The sequence below is a fragment of the Petaurus breviceps genome, unplaced genomic scaffold, assembly GCF_028583685.1.
Source record: "Petaurus breviceps papuanus isolate PSGF00001 unplaced genomic scaffold, PetGlider_PUasm1.0 128, whole genome shotgun sequence".
Classification (NCBI taxonomy): Eukaryota; Metazoa; Chordata; class Mammalia; order Diprotodontia; family Petauridae; genus Petaurus; species Petaurus breviceps.
In genome coordinates, this window is record NW_027185664.1 from 415,133 (window position 1) to 431,880 (window position 16,748).

The 16,748-nt window shown below is 40.7% G+C and overlaps 1 protein-coding gene and 1 pseudogene across 1 annotated transcript in view; both read left to right on the forward strand.

Annotated features, from left to right (window-relative positions):
- The window catches only part of LOC138172274 (A disintegrin and metalloproteinase with thrombospondin motifs 12-like), a 598,980-nt gene that overhangs the window by 71,526 nt on the left and 510,706 nt on the right, over nt 1-16,748 (forward strand). The window lies entirely within an intron of this gene.
- Nucleotides 1,541-2,285, forward strand: LOC138172223 (large ribosomal subunit protein eL15-like; annotated as a pseudogene).

The following is a 16,748-nucleotide window of genomic DNA, read 5'->3' on the forward strand; positions in this document are numbered from 1 at the left end:
ATGGATCCTTCTAAGTCTTCTTAGCAGTTTCATTTTGGTCCCAATGCAAGTGTGTACCCTCAGGCTCTGTCATGGATCATCTTCACTACATTATTTCTCAGTGACCTCATCATTGCCCTTGGATTCAGTTGTCATCTCAATGCAGATACCTCCAAAATCTACATATCTAGCCCTCATCTCTCTCTTGATCTACATCTCTGACATCTGGATTTACCACCTGGATGCCCCTTAGGCATATCATACAAACAGGTCCTAACTGAACTAATGATCTTTTCCCCTAAGCCTATTCTTCTTCTTCATTGTTTCTTTCTTTTCTGAGGCACCATCATTCTTCCATTTAACCAACTTCCTGTCTGCATTCTTTCTCAATCAGCATTGTCAAGTGTTGCTGATTAAGATCTCAAATCTGTCCTCTTCTCTGCACTTATGTCACAGCCATCCTATTCCCAGGTCCTTATCATTTCTTGCCTAGACAATTGCTATAGTCTCCCAATTTTGTGTCCTTATATCTGAACCTGGCCCTCTCTCTCTCATCTGTTCTCCACATAACTTCCAAATAGAGATCCCAGATCTTACCATGTCACTCCCTTACTTTATTTTTTTTTTAAAGCAATCGGGGTTAAGTAACTTGCTCAAGGTTACACTGCCAGTTATTTCTGGGTGTGGTGCTGAGTATCTGAGCCCGGATTTGATCCAGGTCATCCCGACACTGGAGCTGGTGCTCTTACTGGCTGAGCCACCTGGCTGCCCCTAAGCAATTGGGGTTAAGTAACTTGCTCAAGGTTACATGGCCAGGTGTTTCTGGGTGTGGTGCTGAGTATCTAAGCCCAGATTTGATCTCCAGGTCTTCTCAACACTGGAGCTCGTGCTCTTACTCACCGTGACTCCCTTACTTTAAAAAAGGTTCAATGACTCCCCATAACTGTTAGAATAAAATACAAACTCTTCTGTTTGAAATGTATAGCCTCCCTCTCCTGCCCTCCCCAGTCATTCCCTTTCCTTCCCGGCACCTTCTCTGCAATTTACAGTCTTAGTTGGTTGGGACACTGAGAGGCTTAGTGATTTGCTTATGGCCGCGCATTCTATGTGTGTCGTTTTCCTATGTCCCACCAGGTTGTCTGTTACTGGGATATTTTCCCAAGACCTTTGCCAGCCCCAGGACAAGGTGGCACAGTGGGAAGAGCACTGGCTTTGGAATCCCAGGACCTCGATTCACATGCCAGCTCAGACACTTACCTGTGAGACCTTGGGCAAGTCACTTTTCTTTCCTAGTTTCCTCATCTGTACAATGAGGAGAATGGTTCAGATGGCCTCTAGATCTCCTTCCAGTTGTCAGTTTCTGATAATCTGGTATGTTCTATCACTATTCCTTCCAATTGGCACGTTTTGTCACTGTCCTTTCAGATCTGTTTCTTTCATTGCCCCTGCCCTTGCTCAATTTGAGAGATGACCTGGGAGAGACTTCTGGTTAAAGACAGGTTGGTGACATACAGGGCGATTGTCAGGAGGAGGGTACAGTCAGTAAATTGAAGCAGATCAGATCCAGAGACTGTGGCATGCATTCCTTTCTTTCCCCCACACTGGCTGGAACTAGCTCAGTTACAATTCACCCCCTAAAAACAACTATCATCCTTTTCCGGTCGGCGGCAGCCATCAAGCAGGCTAGGCGCGAGCCAGGATGGGGGCCTACAAGTACAACCAGGAGCTGTGGAGGAAGAAGTCCGACGTCATGCAGTTCCTGCTGCACGTGCGCCGCTGGCAGTACCGGCAGCTGTCTGCACTGCACCTCGCCCTGGCCCACCCCCGCCCCACAAAGCCCGGCGGCTGGGCTACAAGGTCAAGAAAGGTTATGTCATCTACCAAATTCGTGTCCACCATGGGGGCAAAAGCGCCTGGTCCCCAAAAGTGCCACCTACGGCAATCCTGTGCATCATGGGGTCAATCAGCTCAAGTTTGCCAGGAGCCTCCAGTCTGTGGCAGAAGAACGTGCTGGCCGCCACTGTGGGGCCTGAGTCTTGAACTTCTACTGGGTGGGTGAAGATTCAACCTACAAATTCTTTGAGGTTATTCTTATTGGCCCATTCCATAAAGCTATCAGATGAAACCCCGACACTCAATGGATCACCAAGCCAGTGCACAAGCACAGAGAGATGTGAGGGCTTACCTCAGATCTCCGGAAGATCCGGGGCCTTGGAAAGGGTCACAAATTCCACTATACCATTGGAGGATCTCATTGTGCTGCTTGGAGAAGGCACAATACTCTCTAACTACATCGATACCACTAATTGGTGGACATTAGTTTGTAAACTTAAATGTTTAATAAATAACATTTATGACAAAAAAAAAAAACTATCATCTGCAGATGTACATGTGCCACTTCCTTTCTCTCTCTTCTTCCTCTTACCCCCCCCCTTCTGAGAGAGAGTTGAACTTGTGTCAGAGGACCAAAGACTGTGACTTACTCAACCTTAAAGTAGAAGGAGTGGAAAGAGGAGGCTGCCTGGAGATTGGGAGAGGAGAGTCGGGCTTTGGATGATGGCTGCAACCTAAACAATAGGCAGACTTTTCCCGTGTCCTTTTCCCATACTAGAGAGAGCATGCCACCATTGCCAGAGCGAGGCAGCATTGTGTGGGTGTGACCAGTCATTGGCTACTTTTTGGTTGAAGCAGCAGGGAATTTTTGAAATTGGTTTGAAGTTGTCCTGGAGACCATATGGGATACCTGAAAGTAGAAGTATATAATGCCTGCTTTCTGGAAGAGAAAATTAGTTTCCTGCCTCTTCTACGAAGTCTTCCACAAGGGGTAGTGATGGTTTTATTTTTGTTGTTGCATCTCTGGAGTCTACTGTAATGGATACCTGAGATATAACAGGACGGCTAGGCCAATTAAGATTTAATAGGAGTGTTTATTAACCAGCCGGGACTGACTCTCAGACTGAAAGACAGCCCCGAGCTTTCTGTTAGACATAATTTTATGGACAATGTGATTGCTAGCAACAGAATATGTTTCAAAGGGGTACAATGTCTTCAGCATTGTGTCTATTGAAGCAAAACATTCTCAGTATTATTCCTATTGAAACAAAGCCTTAGTATTATTTCTACTGAAGCTAAGCGAAGCCATAATCCCTTAGCAAAGCCTTGGATACAAACATAAACAGACCTGAATCTGTGGGAATCTGTGACATGTTTTAGCAACACAGGTGAAACATTACTATTGGAGCCTATTAAGTAGTTTCCAAGGAACCCAGTAGGGATCCCCTCTATCAGGTTTAAGGGGGCTCTAGTATATAATTTCTGGTGGGCACTTCACTACCACAATGCCCTTCAAATGGCTGGCACTGAAAAAATCCATGTTTACACAGTTGAATTGATTTCTCTGACCTTTCAATATCTGCCAGCCTTTTCCTCTGATCTCATAGCCTTTATTTTCTATTATACCCATTTAACTTTTTGGCATCTCAAATCTAGGTCTTCAGAATCCATAACCTATTACTTTGTCTGCTTATGACAAAATATTATTATTTAATTTTGCATGTTTGTGTCTTTAATCCACAACAAGGTTGTATATTTCTTGTAGGTGGAGGATGCATATGCCACTTCCTTATATTATTTACAAATGAAGGTTCAAATCTGAGGCTGCCAACACTCCCAAGTGTGGAACCAAATTAAAATGTATGTGGGAAATATTTAACAAAACAAACAAAAATAAGTAGAATATAGATAATACTACATTTTACAGTTCAAACAATATTCAGGCCATAGAGATGGTTATATAGGGATTACTGGTCACTGTTTCTATTTGAGTTTGACATCCCTGGTTTACAACACCCAGCAGAATTCCTTGTAGCTAATGTTTAACAAGTGTTAATGGTTCTTGATGCTTTTCATTTGGAGGGTATTGTGGGAGTCTCTGGAAATGAGACAACAGAAATAAAATAATCCATCTTCTTTTTGGAAGACTTCTTGGAAGAGGTGGAAAATTATTTTTCCCTTTCAGGAAGCAGATGGGGGAATATGGAGTGGGCTTAGAGGTTTCATACCAAAGAAGATTCAAATGTTGGAAGAGAAATACTGAAAGTATTCTGCCTGGAAGGGAGAACTCTGGAAGCCTAAACCATTTCAGGATCTGAGGGTTAATTGTGCAGAAATTATCACTAACTCTTCTCTGTCTCCTCTTAGGAAAGAATGAAAAAAAAGGACACCTAGTAAACATTTAACAAGAATACATTGAATGAATGGATGATTCCTAACCATGCGGAAACACCTCTTTCTATTCAGAAGATAAATGGATGGTTAGTCTGGAATAGAATTGAGGAAAATGATAGGATCTGTCCCCCCTGGCGGTCTTTATAAAGTAGTGTGGATTCTTAAATATCTGGGATGGTTTATTCAGGAGGCTGGACTAAATGGCTTCTCCTGGCTGCTATGCCCTAATCTTTTGTGTTCAGTTTATTGGGAGAGGGAACCTGAGGCCTCGAGTCTACATGTGGCCCTCTATGTCCTCAAGTGTGGCCCTTTGAATCTGAACTTCACAGAATAGATCCCCTTAATGAAAGGATTTATTATGTAAAATTTGGACACAAAGGGCTGCACCCAAGGACTTAGAGGTCACATGTGGCCTCGAGCCTGCAGATTCCCCACCACTGGTAGGACAGATAGCTGAACATAAAAGAATAGAGGCTGAGGGTTGAGATAGTTGAGTGAAGCGTCTGTGGCGGTGAGCTGGATGGTCTATCTTATTTCATGTTCCTAAATTGTCTTAGTCATATGAGGATCTCTCCCCACTAGCACCTACCTCCTCCATCTTGTGTTAAAGGGTGGAGAGCAGGCCATTCTGCTTGGCCTGATCTCATGATCTATGCCTCTGATCCAGTCATTGACATCCCACCTTGGTAACTTCTCAATCCTGCCAGCTTTGTCTTGCTTTCTGAGTCAATAGAACAAGGATCATTTGGAGGTATTGTTACAGAGGCACTGGCAGTCCCCCATTTGCACAGCCTGGGCATATAGTTCTCTTTGTCTCCCTCCAAAGATTTGGAGAGGTTTCATTCATGTCCTTGAACTGGTGATTATAATACTGAAAACTGAGGTTGTATGTAAACACTTAGAAGCTAAGCTCTTTCTGTCCAGCACTAAGCACAGGGTTATATACAGTTCTCTAACAAATTATTGGGTTGAGGGGGCATAATGCTGTAGAAGGGGAAAGACTAATTTCTTCATAGTCCTTTTGAATACATTTTAACATGTCTTTTATCTTAATATCACAGGGACTTGTGGGTGGAAAAATGCCTTTTCCCCTTCCTCCCATCTTTCAATCTTACCCTATGGTTCACTGCTTTATTACCTTAGGCTTGTGGCCCCAAATGGTATTTATTTACCAAGAACTTGGGAATCCCTCCAGAATTCTTTCTGGTTGTGCCTTCTGAAGACCCTCTAGTCTCCCAGAGGGTGGTCTTGATTTTTTTTCTTGTACCTCATGAGTACTTAATAAGCAGACACAGGGTAATCTAGTAGAATGAGCCTTGGCTTTGGAATCAGAGGACCTTAGTTCAAATTCTGGTTCTACTTCTGGCTACCTGGAAGATTCTGGGAAAGTAACAACCTCTCTGGTACTCAGAGGTCTCATCTGTAAAATTAAGGGGTTGGACCAAGTACATTTCCAGCTCTGGGTTTCTGACCCTATAAGAAATGTTTTTCAAACTAAATTGAGGTGATTTTGTTTTTCTGAATTATAATTGGCACATATGTATTTTAAGGCTTGCAAAATGTTATATATATATATGTATATATATATATATATATATATGATCTTATTTGAGCCTCAAAATAGCTTATGTGAGGTACGTGCAATAGGTATTATCATTATTGTCCATATTTTACAAGTGAGGAAACTAAGTTTTAGAAAGATTCTTCCTTCATCTTTCTGCCTTTCTTTCCTTCCTGCCCATCTTCCATCCATCCATCCATCCATCCATCCATCCATCCATCCATCCATCTTTTGTCTCTTTCTCTTGCTTCCTCCCATCCTACCCCCCATCTTTCACCTATGAAGAGCGCCTGTTGTGTTATCCCTCTAGGTGCTAAGGGACTTTGAAAGTTTATTTAAGCCATAGTCACTTTCCTTGTGGAGCTCATGGGTGAATTAGGAGATGCCACCCACAGAGCTAACTCTACTATCCAGTATTACAGGAGGAGTTCATTACAGAGGTGCAAAAAAGAAAGCTATTTCGAGTCTAAGGGGGAAAGGCCGTGACTGAGCAGAGGGATCAGGAAGGTTGCGTTGTGTGGAGGATGTTACACTGGAATTATCCTTTAAAACATAAAAGACTTTCAGCAAGAGAAGAGGGAAAGATGATGATTACTTTTCTATTCTAGGCATGAACAAAGCTGTTGAGGTGGGAGAACACCTGTCTGTTGTTCTGAAGAGACAGAGAGCAGTCTAGTGTGCATGAAGAGGAATGAGAAGAGATAACGTGGGGAAAAGGGCTTGCATGGCAAACAGAGGAGTTTGAACTTTATTTGGGAAATAAAAGGGAGTCACTTAGGAATTTTGAGAGGAGTCAGGTGACCAGACCAATGCCAAAGACAGATCATACTGGGAGCTGTGTGAAGGCTGGATGGATTCAAGAGAAGGAACATGGAGTTCTGTTAGGGAGAAAGTCAGGAAGGAGGCTATTGCAATAGTACAGGCAGGTTGTAACAGGGGACTGTTCTTGGCTGGTAAGGGGTGGCAGTGACAGATGGTATAGAGGTAGCCTCCTTAGGCTTTGGTGACTGAAAGGATATGAGAGGTAAGGGAGAGGGAAGAGACAAAGAAAACAAATGGTTACAAATACTTGAGACTGGTGCTGGCTCAGAAAGAATGAAGTCGGGGAAAGGAATTTCGAAAGAACACAGTTTGGGCCCTTAGCAGAAAATGCTGACACCTTTCAGGTTTGAACTATTCTCTTCTCTTTTTGTTCTTTAGTTTTAAGAAGCAAACTGTAACCCTTGGTGATTTTACTAATAGAGTTTAGTGTTGCTGCTTATTGATGGAACATGCAGGGAGGGTTTCTGGCTGCTATCCTTGTGCGACATGGCCTCATAATAAAATTTCAGCTCAAAATCGCTCATGATTTGTATATTGGGCAGGCAAGGCCTCACACTCAGGCAGGTGTCATGAAAAGATCAATATTTCCATTGATACAAATCTCTAGGGTTCACATTTCTTTTCTTTGCTATTAAAGAGGGTAGGGCAGAATTAGCCTTGTATGTGGGCAACTACCTACCTACCTGATGTGATTTTAGGGTCCTGGGAGTAGGAGTGGAGTAAGGCAGGCCCATGTCTTAGAAAGGCACTGGGGAATCAGTTGAATCTTCATTATATGCATTGAGCTTAAGGATTTAATGTATTATTAATTAGATTAAAAGGAAATTCCTCAGGAATAAGGAAGGAAGGAAACATTTTAAAGTTTTAAAAATAACTACTATGTGCCAGGCACTGTGTTTTATAAATATCTCCTCATTTCAGCCTCACAACACTCTTAGGAGGTAGTTGCTATTATGATTCTCATTTTACAGTTGAGCAAACTGAGGCAGATAGGGTTAAATAACTTGTGCAGGATCATACCCAGCTTCTAAGTGTCTGAGGCTGGATTTCAACTTCTTAAGTCTTCTTGACTCTAGACCCAGCATCCTTTCAACTACACCACGCTGCTACTTCAGATTAAGACTTTGGTTACAGAATCCCAAATTTAGAGTAGAAGAGAGGACAAGTCACTCTCAACTGAGAAGATAGTAAATGGCAGAACCAGAACAAAAACACAAATCTCTTGACCGCTAGTCCAGGGCTATGTATGATTCCTCTGTACTACTCTTTGGGCCCATAGTGGTGATTTTAGTTTTTCAGAGAATATTAGGTATTTTTGGAGAACGTATTCCATTTCCTTCTCTGATTGATGAGCTGGGATTAAGCTGTGACAGCTGCCCAGAAGGAAGCCTTGCATAGGATGTGTAAAGGTATAGAAATGTATAGGGGTTGGACAGAGAAGGTTTTTTCTTTCTTTTTTTTTTTGTTGATGTTACTCTGGCTATGCTTGAGTTGAGGGACAGGCTGGTAATGAAGTCTTTTTAGGCCTTAGAGTACCAATGAATGAATTCTTGCTTTTATTCACTCTTTTAACAGCCTAATGGTGAATCCACTTTCCTTTTGCATCTTTTGATGGGTACTGTTGATTCTTTTAGATCTGACCTCACCTCCATGCTTATATGAATACCACTTTTTTCTGCTCAATCACCTCTGATCTCAACCACTTCAATAACTTTTTAATTAGTCTCCATGCCTCAAGACTTTCTCTAATGCATCCTCCACACAGTTACAAGATTAATACTTTTAAACCATAAACTGATTGTGTTACTTCCCAATATGAGAAGCCTCTGTGATTTCCTCTTGCCTCTAAAATTCATTCATTCAATAAACATTTATTAAAAAATCTTCTATGTGCCAGGTGCTGTGCTAAGTGCTGGGGAAACAATAAGAGGCAGAAGTACAGACCCTGCCCTCAAGGAGCTTACAATCTAGCACATAAATATACACAAAGCAAACTATGGACAGGGTAAATAGGATGTAATTAAAGAGGGAAAGCCCTGGAATTAAGAGAGGCTGGGGAAGGTTTCCTGTAGAAGATCAAGTACAAATTACTTAGGCATTTAAAGTCTTACAATCTGACTTCAAGATGCATTAATAGACCAATTTTACTTTCCTGCCCCTCATGAACTCTCCATTCTAGTCATATCTGCTGCTTCTCATACATGACATTTCATCTATCACCTCTGAACTTTTGCCCAGGCTGTCCTGATGCCTGGAATGCCTTCCATCTTCACCTCTATGTTATAGAATCCGTAACTTTCTTCAAAGTTTGGCAAAGATGCCACCTTCCATGGGAAACCTTTCTTTCTCTTCCTAACTTCAATTATTAGTGACCTCCTCATCCTGAATTATTCCATAATTTTATTGTAGATTGCAATTCAAAATTGTAATTTATCATAATTTACAAATTGTAATTTAATGTAATTGTAATTTTATTGTGTATTTTTATGCAAAGAGGTGGCATAGTATAGAGAATAGCAAGCCAATTTTTGAGTCAGGAATGTCTGGGTTTGCCCCCGACATGTACCAGCTGTGACTCTGGGCATGATGCTTCAGCTCTGTGTTCTTGGCATCCCTCTATCACCATAAATTTCAGAGATGATTCTGACCTTCACTGATAGAGAAGCTCCAAATCCCAAGGAAATTGGATTGCAGAATCTAAACACTTTAACGAAGAGAAGACTGGGGCAAATTGTCCTATCCCTTTGTTTTGCATGTACTGATCTGTGCACATGCTGTTTCCCCCCAATAGAGAGTAAATTCTTTGAGATCAGGGACTATTTCATTTTTTTTTACTTTATAGCCTCACTGCTCAGAACACAGAAGATGCTAAATAATTCATTGTTGAATTGAATAGTTCATAAGCTCATAGATTTAAAGTGAGAAGGGACCTTAGAAGATGTGAAGGTGAAGCTCATAGTGGTACAATTGAAAAAACTGAGATCCAGAGAGATTAAGTAACTTTCCAAAAGTCAGATAGGTTTTAAGTAGCAGAGTTGGGATTTAAATCAAGGATTTGAACTCAGATCCTCTGACTAAGGTCTCCATATCCTTTATGCTGTACAATCATTGGCCACTCAAGAAAGCAGTTTGGTAGAGTAGGAAATTAGAAGTCAGGAGATCAAAATTCAAGTGCTAGTTCTAAAATTAGTTACCCAGGTGATGTTGGGTCACTTATTCTCTGTGCAGCAACATGTCCTAAGCTGTAAAATCAGAATAATATGATCTGCCCTCAGTATGTCAAATTTTTATTGAGAAAAGCACATAAGATACTATATATGTGCAAATGTGTTTATATTTTTTTTTACTATACAAATTAAAGATATTATTAACATAGTACTAAGGAGTCAGTTCCCCTTGCTTGGGATTTAGGATTTCTAGGAGCCAGCTGGGTGGCTCAGTGGGTGGAGCACTGGCCCTGGAGTCAGGAAGACCTCAGTTCAAATCCAGTCTCAGACACTTACTACCTGTATAAGCCTGGGCAAGTCACTTGACCCTGCTGGCCTCAGTTCTTAGTCTGTAAAATGAGCTGGAGAAGGAAATGGCAAATAGCTCCAATATCTTTGCTGAGAAAACCCCAAATGGGCTCACAAAGAGTTGGACACGACTGAACACCAACAGGGCTTCAGCTCTTGGAATTCCTTTGTGAAATATTGGTGATGAGGATCCAGTTGCATGAATTTTCACCGAGTGAAAACCCAGGAAGGCAGCAGGATGCAATCCACAACATCTTGGCTTTGGAGTCAGGAGATACAGATTCAAATCCTGGCTTTTCCATGTTGTGCCTGTGTGGACTTGGTCAAGTAACTCCCCACTCCTTGGGTCTTGGTTCCCTCATCTGTAAAATAGGTTTTAGACTCGATAATCCTAAGGCCCCTTCCAGATCTCAATCTAGGATTCCAAGAAACTGTTGTTTCTTGAATTGAGAATCCTAGCCTGACTTTGGGCAAAAGTGACTTTTTCTCTAATAGGAAATTCTGTTTGAATCTATGCATTATAACATATGGAGCTATTTCTTTCAATGTGTTAGCTAGACTTAATGATTTTCTTTAGCTTCCTGTTAGGGAAAAGCCATTTACAAAAGTTCTTGGGTTGCTCTGGCAGATGCTTGGTAATTAACTTTATTGGATTTTTAGCCTGTGGGCAATATGGCGTTTGAGCTGACAAACAAGACAAATTTACCCCAGTCTTCTCTTTGTTAACATGTTTAGACTCTGCAATACAAGCCTGGGGCTCTGGGTAGCCAGTAAAAAGTCAGTTTGATCTGCTTCCTCAGAAGTCACATTCTTTTGCTCTTCCCTTCTTATTATTTAGGCTTCAGCAATTAATAAAAGAGGGTAGAAATATATCATCCTTTGAATCAGCAACTCCTGCTACTGGGGGAATTCTTGCCCAAATTGGATTTCTTGCTGTCAGCTCATGTAATAGAGAGGCTGGTCCCAGAGATGGAGGTAAGGTCACTTCCTTTCTGATGTCTTGGAGAGACCTGATTAGCAAGACCCTTCTCCGGTCCTCCTGGTGAAACCTCAGGGGCAGCAGCCAGTCCCGGCAAACACTTGTTACACTTGCAAACCCGAGATGTTCACATCTGTTGGAACAGCTGATGCCATCTCAGCAAGCCATGCACCACCTTAAACAGCAGCTGCTGCATCCCAGGAAGATGTGAGTGGGTGGGAAGCAACTAATAAGTAGGAGAGCATGCTCCACTTTCAGAACCTTTGTCTCCTGCCCCAGGGGATGCTAACCATTGGGCTGAATGGATGACCTGTGAGAGAAGCTAACACTGAGGGCAAGGAGGGTCCCGGAGTGCTGGGGCTGGTTTCTATAGGCTAGTGAAGGCCAAGCCTTAGGTCTTCAGTATGAACATTTATACTTTGGAAATTATCAAATGCTACAAATCAGGACTTGCTTTATTGTTTTGGTGATTGCATAGCCTTAAAAAGTAATGGAGAAAATCCTAATAATATGGATTAAACTTAAAAGTGTGTCCTGGGTACATTTTTTTTGAGAGCCAATTGTTAAATATTTACCAACACAGTTGGCACTGCACTGCACCCAAAGGAACACAAAACCTCTTTACTTGTTGTGAACAGTTCCCTCATGTACACACCATACATGATTTGCTATGACACACTGCAAAAAAAAAATACTCAGCCAGCTGCTCCAGCAGAGAAGAAACTTAAGTCAAATCCCTGTGAATGAGCTCCATGACTCACAAGGTCATAGAGAGAAAAGAGAGCTGAGAATGGTCAGACCCTCAGGGAACATCCACATTAAAGGGTCTGGGATAGGACAAGGGAGCCAGTGAAGAGGGAGAGGCTGTGTTTAGGCAGGTAGAGAAGAGAACAAAAAAAGTGTTATGCCTCAGAAGTGGAGAGAAGAGAGTATATTATAGGAGGGAGTGGTTGACCATAGCTAAAGGTACAGAGATGTCAGGGAGCATTAGGATGGCCAAAGGCCATTGGGTTTAGCCATTTGGTTACCGTAGCAAAAATAACTTCGTTAGAATGGTGGGGACAGGAGCTAGGTTGTAAGAAGCTGAGGGACAAATGGGTAGTAGACAAGTGGATGTCTCACATAAAGACAACCCTTTGAAGAAGTTTAGTGATGAAGGGGAGGAAAGAGATATAACAGTAGCTGGAGAGGGAGGGGGAAGAAAAAAAGAAATTTATGTGATAATTTTATTGTATATTTAAAGGGAATAGCAAATTGTACATAACAGATTTGTGGTTTCCTGTGCAGTCATTTTTTGGTTACACTATAATATGAAAATGCTTATTTTATTCCATAAATTTTAAAAAAGGACTTAATGGATGGCTTCTTTTGGACTAGAGGAACCTGATGACATCTATAAGCAGATAGAAATAAGTCCCTTTCAAGTAAGAGACTGATGCTGCTTGAAAGATAAAGGATTGGGGAGGCCAGGTGGTGCAGTGAGTAAGAGCGCCTGCCCCAGAGTCGGGAGACCTGAGATTGAATCCCAGCTCGGATACTTAGCACCACACCCCGAAATAACTGGCCGTGTAACCTTGAGCAAGTTACTTAACCCCAATTGCTTTATTAAAAAAAATAAAGAAAGATAAAGGATTACTATTGAAGTAAGACCCTGGAAGAAACTTATAGATTATACTGTTGGGCAGGGGGAGCAAGGGTGTTCATTATCATCACTATTATTGAATATAGTTCTAGAAATTCTAGCTGTAGCAGTAAGAGAAAATGATCTCAAAGGAAGAAACATAGGCAAAGAGAAAACAACATCATTTCTATTTGCAGATGATACAATGAGAGAACTCTAAGGATTCAACAAAATAATTTTTAAAATTTATCAACTCGAATAAAGGAGGATATAAAATAAACCCAAAAAATCGTGAGCATTTCTTTATATTATTAACAAAACCAATTAGGAAGAAATTGAAAAAGAAAGTCCACTCAAATTACAGAATACATAAAATATCTGAGAATCCATTTATCAAGATAACACCCAGGACTTATATCATTACCACTAAAAAACACTCTTTACAAAAATGAAGGAACACTGAAATAATTGGAGAAATATTAGTTCTTCATGGTTGGGTCTTGGAAATATAATTCCAATGATACTACTGCCCAAATTACCATATAAATTTAATGCCAACCAAGCAAACTGTCAATTCGTTACTTTATGGAAATAGACAAAATAATAAGCAAATCCATCTATAAGAACTAAATGTCAAGAAATCTCAAGAGAAATAATGCTTAAACATGGAAGATTGGGAAGGGAGAGGTTGTTAATAGCTGGGGAGAATCAAGTACAGCTTTCCATAGGAGGTGGTAATTAAACAGAATGGAATGAAAGTAGGGATTCACAGAGGCCAAGGAGAGAAGCCAGGGAGTATGTTCCAGGCCTGCGTAAAAGTATGGAAAGAGATGACATGTTGTGTATGGAGAATGTATAAATGCCAAACAGGCATTTCTGTTTTCTCTTAGAAGCAATAGGGACCCTCTGAAACTTTGTGAGTGGGGGGAGTAATATGATCAGGCCTATGCTAAAGAATGTCACTGGTAGGGGGCGGCTAGGTGGCACAGTGAATAGAGCACCAGCCCTGGAGTCAGGAGGACCTGGGTTTGGATGCGGCCACAGACACTTAACACAAAAAATAGCCACGTAACCTTGGGCAAGTCACTTAACCCCAATTGCCCTCCAAAAAGCAAAAAAAAAAAATTCTTCTTAAATGATGCTCAAAATCATTAAAAAAAAAAATTAAGCAGATGAAAAGTACCTATTGTCCATGCACAGTTGGTTGGGCAATCCATAGAACTGGTCCATAGGTACATACAATGTGGACAGATACTGTTAATGGATGGTAAAGATTATTTTTAGTGGGTAAATGAAATGAATAGATTTCTACATGTCAGAGGTCTGCAGAATGGAACCAATAGTGTTTGAAGTTAAATGGTGAAGACCTGCAAGGAGGCTATTTTTGTAGTCTACAAATGAGGTAATGAGGACTATGTTAGCGTGATGTGGGAATGGAAGGGAGGGAGAGGATTTGAGAAATATGAGACTAACAAATGTGATACAAAATGGAAAAACGGAAAAATGTTATATAAGTGCAAGGTATGACTAATCACTAGATTAGTCATATAATATGTGGGAGCTACATGAATATTTGTAGGAAACATTGTAGAGGGCATTCCTACCAAAGGTCAAGGTTTCTTTGTTGCTGGGGTGGGGCAATGCCTCCCCAACCCTATGTGCCTAGAAAAATTCAAACAAGTAGCCTTACCAAGATCTTTCTGAACTGATTTATGTCATAGTCATTCACGCCCATCTTTGTTTGCCTAGAGTCTTTGTCTCACATTGTCTAATTTTCAAGTTATTTCTATTTTTCTATCACTCTGTTTACATTCAGCCTTTTCTGTGATGCTTTCATCAACTGTTGTGATTCTCTTGAATCTCATTTCCCCTCCCCCCACTTAATAGTATTTTATTTTTTCCAATTGTATGTAAAGATAGTTTTCAACATTCATTTTTACAAGATTTTGAGTTCCAAATTTTTTCGTCTTCCCTCTCTTCCTTCACTGCAAGATGGCATGCAATCTGATATAGAAATCTATTTTTTTCAAACTTGAGAAAAATGATTATTAAGTAACAAATTATTGGGCAAATTCCCTGATTTTTCCTCAAAATTTATTTCACTTAGACTATCCTATCTAGGGGGAGTTGTTACCCCACCCAACTAGAGAACCTTACAAAAAATTTAATCTGAGATGAATTCCAGCCCATTGTGTTCTACTCAGGCTGGTTTGGTCCAGGGAGATGGATCCTTTATCTAGATTACCCAAGGCTGGGGGTGATATGGAAGCAAATGACATAATCAAAGTCATATCCTTCAGGCCCTCATTAGAATAGGTCTCCATTTCATTATAATAACATTCTTTTTTTTTCTGAACCTATTCCCATCCAAACTTTATTCTATGCTTATAAATGTGTTTCCATTGAAGTAGTACCACATTTCTCAATCATTTGAAAAAACAAAGAGAAAAACTGTAGCAGAGTGGGACATATTGACCACCTTCAGGTATAGCCTAACCCAACATGTCATTCTTGTGTTTGATTATTCTTTAATCCCTCCATTTGCATAATAAATGAAGCCAGGATTCATTGGTGAGATGAATATTAATTTATACAATTCTAATAAATGGTATAGTTAATGGGATTTAGGTGATCACTTATCTGAATAAGACTTGAGAAAGACTACCATTTCTCCCTTAGTAAAACTTTGGATAGATAATAATTTTTTTTTAAAACCCCAGTTGTTTATTTATTTACTTTTAGTTTACAACATTCAGTTCCACAATCCTTTTGTATTATACATTCTTATTAATTGTTAATGAACCAGAGCTGATTGCCACCCTCAGGAACACCCACATTTCCAAGGGCATGTAAGTGTTGAGTGGGTTCTATAAGGGGTCATTGACATTTGAGAGTGTCACTGATCATTATTAATTACCTGCTAGTATGATTAATAAAATGATTATCCAGAAACTATGTCTTTAGAACTTTTTGTATGTCACAACCTCCTTATTATACTTTCTAACTCCTTTTTAAATAATTTAACACTTAATTGGATCATTGGTTAATGTATCTGAGTGCTACCCAACTGGGATTGTAAACTCAGAGGCCAGACCCTGTCATATTTTTCTTGAGTTGTTTACAGTACCAATCATGGAGCTTGGCATCAAATGTAATGATGTTTCTCTCTCTCTATTTTTTTTTTTTTGCATTTTGGAGGGGGGAAGGCAGGGCGATTGGGGTTAAGTGGCTTGCCCAAGGTCATACTGCTAGTAAGTGTTAAGTGTCCAAGACAAGATTTGAACTCAAGTCCTCCTGACTCCAGAGCCAGTACTCCATGCTCTATTCACTACACTACCTAGGTACCCCCAGCTTCTGTTTTTATATGACAGTCTTTGTTGTTCAGTTGTGTCTGACTCTTCATGACCCCATTTGGGGTTCCCTTGACAAAAATACTGGAGTAGTTTGCTATTTCCTTCTCCAGCTCATTTTACAGATGAGGAAACCAAGGCAAACAAGGTTAAGTGACTTACCCAGGGTCACATGGCTAGTAAGTGTTAAGTGTCTGAGGCTGAATTTGAACTCAGGTTCTCCTGACTCCAGGGCCAGTGCTCTATTCACTGTGCCACCTAGCCACCCCTCCAAGGATCTCTTTCTTGGTGGCTTTATTGTTTCCTGAAACTTTTAAGCAAAAAGCACAAGTTAGCAAGAGGAATTCACTCCCCTGCTCCATCCATGGTTGTCACAATGAAGTTATGAGAATATCTTGTTCCATGGACGTAAACACTTTGAGATTGCCAGTGGAACATATGATATGAATGATGAGCAGTGTGGTGAATGGAAAGAGAGCAGGATTTGGGTTCATCGTATCAGGTTTTCATTCCATATCTGTTCCTGGCTCCAAAACCTTGGGCAAGTGACTTCCCTGAGGCTTCGTTTCTTCCTTTATACACCAGAGGTAATAACCAATATCCAAGGCTATTGTGGTAGTTCTTGTTTGTCCTTCATTTTTGAAGCACACCAATGACATCATCAATGATGTCTTGACTTGCATGTGAATTGGAT